The following is a 7,832-nucleotide window of genomic DNA, read 5'->3' on the forward strand; positions in this document are numbered from 1 at the left end:
CCGTGGCTGAACACTTTAACTCCCCCTCCCACTCCACCAAGGACATGCAGTTCCTTGGCCTCCTCCATCACCAGACCATGGCAACAGGACGCCTGGAGGAAGAACGCCTCATCTTCCGCCTAGGAACCCTCCAACCACAAGGGATGAATGCAGATTTCTCCAGTTTCCTCATTTCCCCTCCCCCCACTTTATCTCAGTCCCAACCCTCGGATTCAGCACCGCCTTCTTGATCTGGATCAGTGGTGCTGGAAGAGCACAGTAGTTCAGGCAGCATCCGAGGAGCAGTAAAATCGACGTTTCGGGCAAAAGCCCTTCATCAGGAATAAAAGGCTTTTATTCCTGATGAAGGGCTTTTGCCCAAAACGTCAATTTTACTGCTCCTTGGATGCTGCCTGAACTGCTGTGCTCTTCCAGCACCACTAATCCAGAATCTGGTTTCCAGCATCTGCAGTCATTGTTTTTACCACTTTCTTGACCTGCAATCTTCTTCCCGACCTCTCCGCCCCCACCCCCTCTCCAGCCTATCACCCTCACCGAAGCCTCCTTCCACCTATCGCATTCCCAACGCCCCTCCCCCAAGTACGTCCTCCCTATCTTTTATCTTAGCCTGCTTGGCACACCTCCCTCATTCCTGAAGAAGGGCTTATGCCTGAAACGCCGATTCCCGTGCTCCTTGGATGCTGCCTGACCTGCTGCACTTTTCCAGCAACACATTTTTCAGCTCTGATCTCCAGCATCTGCAGTCCTCACTTTCCCCTGGGGTGGGGGAGTCCAGAACTAGACGGCATAGGTTTAAGGTGAGAACGGAAAGTTTTAAGAGGGACCTAATGGGTAACCTTTTCACACAGAGGGTGGTGTGCGTAAGGAATGAGCTACCAGAGGAAGTGGTGGAGGCTGGTTACAATTATAACATTTAAAAGGCATCTGGATGAGGGTATGAATAGGAAGGGTTTTGAGGGATATGGGCCAATTGCTGGCAAATGGGACTAGATTAATTTAGGATATCTATTCAGCATGGACAGACTGGAGGGCCTGTTTCCCTGCTATACATCTCTGTGACTCGATGACTTTAATACTGTAACCATTTTTTTTGTCAATGTCTGATTGTAATCTGGTGAAACTGAATAAGCTGGGTCTCATGTTGTGCTGGTCTATACTGTGAAATCTTAGCATCACAGAACGGAATTGTTACCTTTCGTCCACCATCCAGAGGTGATCGTGAAATCTGCAATCACTTTCCTGCTTGTTTCAAGGCAAAGACTTAGATACATCATGGAGAGACTGGGTGTCCATCCTGTCAATTTTCATTGACGTAGTTGGCAACTTTTTCCTCCAATCACAGCCAGGATGGTACGGTGACTCAATGGTTACCACTGCTACCTCACAGCGCTAGGGACCCAGGTTTGATTCCAGTCTCAGGCGACCCCTGTGTGGAGTTTGTTCATTCTCCGTGTGTCTGTGTGGGTTTCCACCCACAGTCCAAGGATGTGCAGGTTAGGTGGATTGGCCATGCTACAATGTCCAGGATAGTGCAGGCTAGCTGTGGTAAATGTGGGGCTGGTTCTGGGTGGGAGGCTTTTTGGAGGGTCAGAGTGGCCTCTTTCAGCATTGTAGGGATTCCACTTGCTATGCTTTTCCTGGTTTGCACTTGTATTCTGAGGCATTTACTTGTATGGAGATCCTTCTCTGATCTTTAACTTTCTCATCTGATACCTTGAATTCATGAATTGCTGCACAATTACGTTGGCTTTGTAATCTCAAAGCCTTTAAGTTTGAATTGAGTTATCTACTATTTCTTCTTGGCACCACGCTGCCATATTAGGGATGGGATTGGCAACAGTTTGGAGATGCCAGTGAGCTGGTAGGCTTGAAGTCATGTGTTTATGTGTGGAGACATGAGGAGCTGGTAGACAGGTGTGTGTTTTGCTGTTCTACAAAGTAGACTCACATCAGGGACATCAGTGATCAAGAGGTGCAAAGTTTAGAATTCCTTAGTTAAAAGTTGAGCTATACATGAAGTGTTGGAAGTGAATATTTTTATTTTTGGCTGAAGATAAGGTGGTCAAAAGTATATACTGTGTGCAGAGAAATGAGGAGCGAGACGTACAAGTGATAGAGGACCAATAAAGGAGAAAGATAATTTGAGTGTCGTTTCACCAGTGAACTGGTCTTCAGTTCAAAATGTAGCTGCATTGATGGATCACTTCTGTTCCCTGGAGAATCCCCAGTTTTAATCATTCGACACAAAAATAAACAGAAATGGCTGGAACAACCCAGCAGGTCTCAAAGCATCTGTGGAGAGAAAGCAGATTTAACGTTTGGGGTCCAGTGATCAGTAATTTGGGTTCCCTGGCTAAATATTTCTGACATGGCAAAGCTATGGGTAGGAAAATGGGATGAGAATATTTAGATGTTTTGTCCAGCACAGACTCGCTGGGCCACAGGGCCTTTTTCTGTTCAGTCGTCCTCCATGACTATGTGGCAAAGTTTGTTTGGTAACAAGCTCATGTGGTGTCTTTGGATGTGAATTTTCTCACCCCTTTATAGGCATATTATATATGTGTAAGCGGTGTTGATTTGATAAAATTGGAAAGGCAATAATATCTTGCTTGTCAACCATTCTGCCAACCCACCCACTGAGCCACATACTTCCATAAGGGCAGGCGTTGGCTGAGTGATATTCTGATGCGACTACTAACCCAGAAACTCAGCAAATGTCAGGGCCTTGCCACATCAGATGATGGAACTTGAATTCAATTAAACGTACTCTGGAATTCAAAATCTACTAATGACCGTGAAACTGTTGTCGAGAGGGGAAAATATCTCCATCTGGTTCACTTCAGGGAAGGAAATCTGCCGTCCTCACTTGGTCTGGCCTGTGTGTAACTCCAGACCCACAGCAATGTGGTTGACTCCCAACTGCCCTCTGAAATGGCCCAGCAAGCCATTCAGTTGAAGGACAGCTAGGGATGGGCAATAAGTGCTGGCCAGCCAGCTCACTTTCCACATGGGAATAAAGAGAAAAGGTGTGCATTGGGAGGCAGGAGGGACAGTGCTGCTTGGGGAATTATTGTCCCTTGCTGTCTGACCCCCATCGTCCCCATGCACTGAGCTCAACATTTGGAAAGGAATTTCAAGAGAATGTACCCTCTGACATTGTTTCCACTATTTGGCTCTCTTCAATGAAAGCAAGGGCTATTAGATCTTAACACCAAGCAATGTAAAAATGATTGGAGAGGAGTTGGCCTAAAAATTGAGCAATGGATTTTACAGGTGCCAAAAAAATGTGAACCATCACACTTAGTTAAAGAAAAATGTTGTTTCCTGTTTCTATTTTCTAACTCTGATTTCAGTTCCAGTTGGGAGGTGAAGTTGCCCTTTAATCATCACCGTCAGGGCAGAGCCAAACATATTCTTGTCTGGTCTTGCTGTGCACGGCTCGCCCAGTCAGTGGGGCATGTACTGAGGGGATGGCTGAAACAGGGGAACACAGTTACAAGCTTGGTAGTTTCTCCGAGCACCTCTCGAAGTCAACCACATCGGAACAGTCCCATTCGTGGTTTATGAATGGGACTGTCCCTCAGTGAACTTGAGCGAGTCGATTCATTTAGAGATGTTTTGTGAGTTCAAAGGAAAACCTAGATAGGTTGAAGACACAGGAATGTACATCAAAGCGGGTTTAATGATCAGGATCTTTATTGAAGAGAACATAAATATCTCAGGAATAAATCAGGTGTATTATTCTTTTCTCCAGCATTTTGTGTTTTCGTTCTATCTCTGCCAAGTTCCTCTATAGCGACAATCTCCCAATACTTCTACAACATTGTTATGGCAAAATCCTAAAACTCCCTTCCTAACAGTACTTCCTTCACATGACTGGGGTGCTTTAAGAAGGAGGTCTATCACTACCACCTCAATACAGATTGCAACAAGCATTGCAGGGCCAACCTCACATGTTTGCACAGAACAAAGATGAAAACAAGAGAGTACTAATGTAATGAGAGTCTCTAATGGAAAAGAGTATGAATGTAATGAGAGCCTTTAAGGTAAGAGAGGGCCAATGTAATGAAAGTCTCTAATGTAAGAGATTAATATTCTACTAATGCGTCCAGTTAAGGTCAACAAAAAAACGAAAGAGATCTTCAACTGCCAGAGGCAGTTGTGCAATTGATTTACTATTTTCTATCGCTAAGTTATGAGGAATGACTGAAGATACATGGATCTTTTTACCTTGTGCAGGCATCTGTGGGATGATTTTAGAGAGGGATAGAAAGTTGTTATGGTTGTAGGAAAGGCGAATCCCAAATCCGGCTTCAGCATAAACATTAGGAGAAGGACAAGGAGTTACAAGACCAAAGGTATAAAGTCTGATATCATGGAATTTTTATCTATACAAAGTATAATCGACGTCTGGAATAAACTCATCAAGAATAATGAAGCTCTGGACTCACGTAAGAACAATTGGAGATTGGAATGGGAAAGGACCTTTAGGCTGGATCTGGACATATGAACAAAAATTGGCCAGTTGATCTTTCTCATCTGAGGTTTTCCTTTCATTCATTCAGGGAGAAATAGGCATCACTGGCTGGGTCAGCATTTATTGTTAATTCCTAGTTGCCCTTAAGAAGGTGCTGGTGAATTGCCTTCTTGAACCACTGTCATTTAATCTATTCCACAAATGAAATGCTTAAATAGCTTCAAAGACAAAAGACAATCCAACAATTGAACCTGTGCAAAAGTTTGCTATTTCGTCAGTAAACACTTACGCAGTGTTCCTGACAGGGGGAGCCTGGGAATACTGAAGTGGTCTGAGAGAAGGTAGCATATTGGACTCAGGAGCAAACATACATCATTGAAATTATGTTGGGAGGGACCGAAAGTGGGTTAGAGGGCAAAACATTTGCTTGGTGATTATAGACTACAGGCATCAGAGAATAAGGGGAAGGTGTGATAATTAAAGAAGGGTTTGCATTTATATTTGCTGAAAAGTCAAACATGTAACAAAAGCTTTTCATCTTGCACACATCAGGCCAAATGCAGGGCGTTTGCTGAAAGTGACATACATTGATATAAAGGGATGTATATTCTGTAAATCAAAGGATAATGTTCAAGGTTTATATTTTGCTTTCAATTGCCTGGGAAGTCGGGGAGCCTATATTTCCCTGATATGGAAATGTGTTGCTGGAAAAGCGCAGCAGGTCAGGCAGCATCTAGGGAACAGGAGAATCGACGTTTCGGGCATTAGCCCTTCTTCCTGAAGAAGGGCTAATGCCCGAAACGTCGATTCTCCTGTTCCCTAGATGCTGCCTGACCTGCTGCGCTTTTCCAGCAACACATTTCCATCTCTGATCTCCAGCATCTGCAGACCTCACTTTCTCCTCATATATTTCCCTGATACTTTGGCTGCAGCAATGCAGCTTCAACCAGAACAATAAGTCTCCTTGTTGAAAGTTGACATTCTTGCTTTTGTTCTGATGAATGCAAGATGAAAAGCTTTGGCAATATTCAGCAATCTGCACGGTCTGAAATAACAAGTGTATTAACACAACACCTTTCGTGACCACAAGAAACCCGAAAGCACGTTATGGCCAATAACGTTTTGAGGAGTGTGCAGGAAACGTGGTAGACAATTTGGACACCACAAGCTCCCAAAACGAAACCATGTAATAATGACTAATCTGTAGGAGCTCACAATGCAGGCGGGAACAGCTGACCTTTGATGACTAAGTTAACCCGAGTCAAAATGAGAAAAAGAAAGAAAGAAAGACAAAGAGAGAATTTGTATTTACACTGTGCTTTTCATAACATCAGTGTGCACCAAAACACTTTGTAGTCAAGGAAGTGGTTTTGAAAATGTAGTCACTACTGAGGTTAAGTGTATGTGCAGCCAATTTGCGAGCAGCACATTGCCAAGACAACAAGCTGGGGTATAAATTACCAGATAATCTGTTCTGGAGATGTTGTGCAATGGATAAACATTGGCCAGAAGACCCTGTGTTTCCTTTCTCTATGCTGAGACATCTTTTAATTCTCGGTGAGAGCTCAGACAGTTCCTCAGTTCAACATCTCATCTGGACAAGGGATTGGAATGCAAGACAAAGGAGTAGAAAGCAACACAAGGACTTTGAAGTCAAGTCACTGGGGCAAATGGAGTTGTTGGATCTTGTTAAGAAGTGATAGGAGTGTGAGGTAAAGTGAAAGTTGCATTCTGTTGTGGATGTGCGCAATGGTTTAAAAGATTAGTCGAAGGAATTTAACTAGGGACTAAATTGTTAAGTCTTTGTCCAGATCATTATTTATCATAATGGCTGTGCCTAAAGCCTTATACCCATGTTGTGACTTCTTTGCATGGGTTTAAGATTCTAGTGCGAGAAAAGACAAGATCAATATGAAAGATGACAATTTTGCACTTTTCTTCTGGGGCTAAAATACAAAAGTGCAGTAAAAAAGGGTGCTTTCCTCTGCTTATGATTTGGAAGTAATTAATGCTGACATTGGTATGGAAAACTGGGAAAGTATTCCAATTCCTAGTACTGACAAGCAATTGAGTGGAAAAAGTTACCAAAAAAATTATCATCTTAAAATAGAAGCATTAGAGTAACTAGGATGTTTTTCGATTCATAGTATTCCTTGTTGAGTGCAAGAGAAAAACAAATATTCAAATTTCCCCTCCAATTCTCAAAGATTTAATTATGCGTATGTGTTAATGGGGATTTCTTTACTATTTCTGCTTGTTCACTCAACTTCAGGTTCCTCCACCTACCCCCAGGGTAGAGTCACCTGTCTCATTGGATGCTTTAGTACCACCATGACAATGACAAGGTGATCAGCATTTAACCAGAGACTAAAATCTGCAGGAAATGCAGTCAGATCCTGCTCCTCACAGAACGAGTTAGGGAACTGGAACTGGAGTTGGATGAACTGAGGATTATTCGAGAGGCTGAGAGGGTGATAGATAGAAGCTACAGGGACATAGTTACGCCAGAGAACAGAGGTAGCTGGGTAACAGTTAGAGGTGGGAAGGGGAGGAAGCAGGCAGTACAGGGATCCCCTGTGGTCGTTCCCCTCAACAACAAGTATACTGCTTTGGATACTGTTGGGGGGGACAGCCTAGCAGGGGTAAGCTGCAGTGACCGGGTCTCTGGCACAAGGTCCGGTTTTGAGGCTCAGAAGGGAAAGGGGGAGAGGAGGAGAGCGCTAGTTATAGGAGACTCTTTAGTTAGAGGGACGGACAGGCGGTTCTGTGGACATGGGGGAGACTCTCGGATGGTTTGTTGCCTCCTGGGTGCCAGGGTTCGAGACGTCTCGGACCGTGTCTTCAGAATCCTTAAGAGGGAGGGTGTGCAGCCAGAAGTCATGGTGCACGTTGGCACCAACGACATAGGTAGGAAGAGGGGTGGGGAGGTTATTCAAGAGCTCAGGGAGTTAGGCTAGAAGCTAAAAGCTAGGACGGACAGAGTCGCCATCTCTGGGTTGTTGCCGGTGCCACGTGACAGTGAGGCAAGGAATAGGGAGAGAGTGCAGTTGAACATGTGGCTGCAAGGATGGTGTAGGAGGGAGGGCTTCAGGTATTTGGACAATTGGACTGCATTCTGGCGAAGGTGGGACCTGTACAAGCAGGACGGGTTGCACCTGAACCAGAAGGGCACCAATATCCGGGGAGGTAGGTTTGCTAGCACTCTTCGGTGGGGGGGTGGGATCCGGACTTGTAGTCCAGCAAGTAGGCTAGCTGTTTGTCAGGATGTCCAAGAATGTAGGGAGGCTGTGGAGAAGGTAGCACTGACAGGGAATACTTACGGACACAGAGATGGGTTCAAGTGTGTATACTTCAA

This window comes from Chiloscyllium plagiosum, chromosome 1, assembly GCF_004010195.1.
Source record: "Chiloscyllium plagiosum isolate BGI_BamShark_2017 chromosome 1, ASM401019v2, whole genome shotgun sequence".
NCBI classification, from domain to species: Eukaryota; Metazoa; Chordata; class Chondrichthyes; order Orectolobiformes; family Hemiscylliidae; genus Chiloscyllium; species Chiloscyllium plagiosum.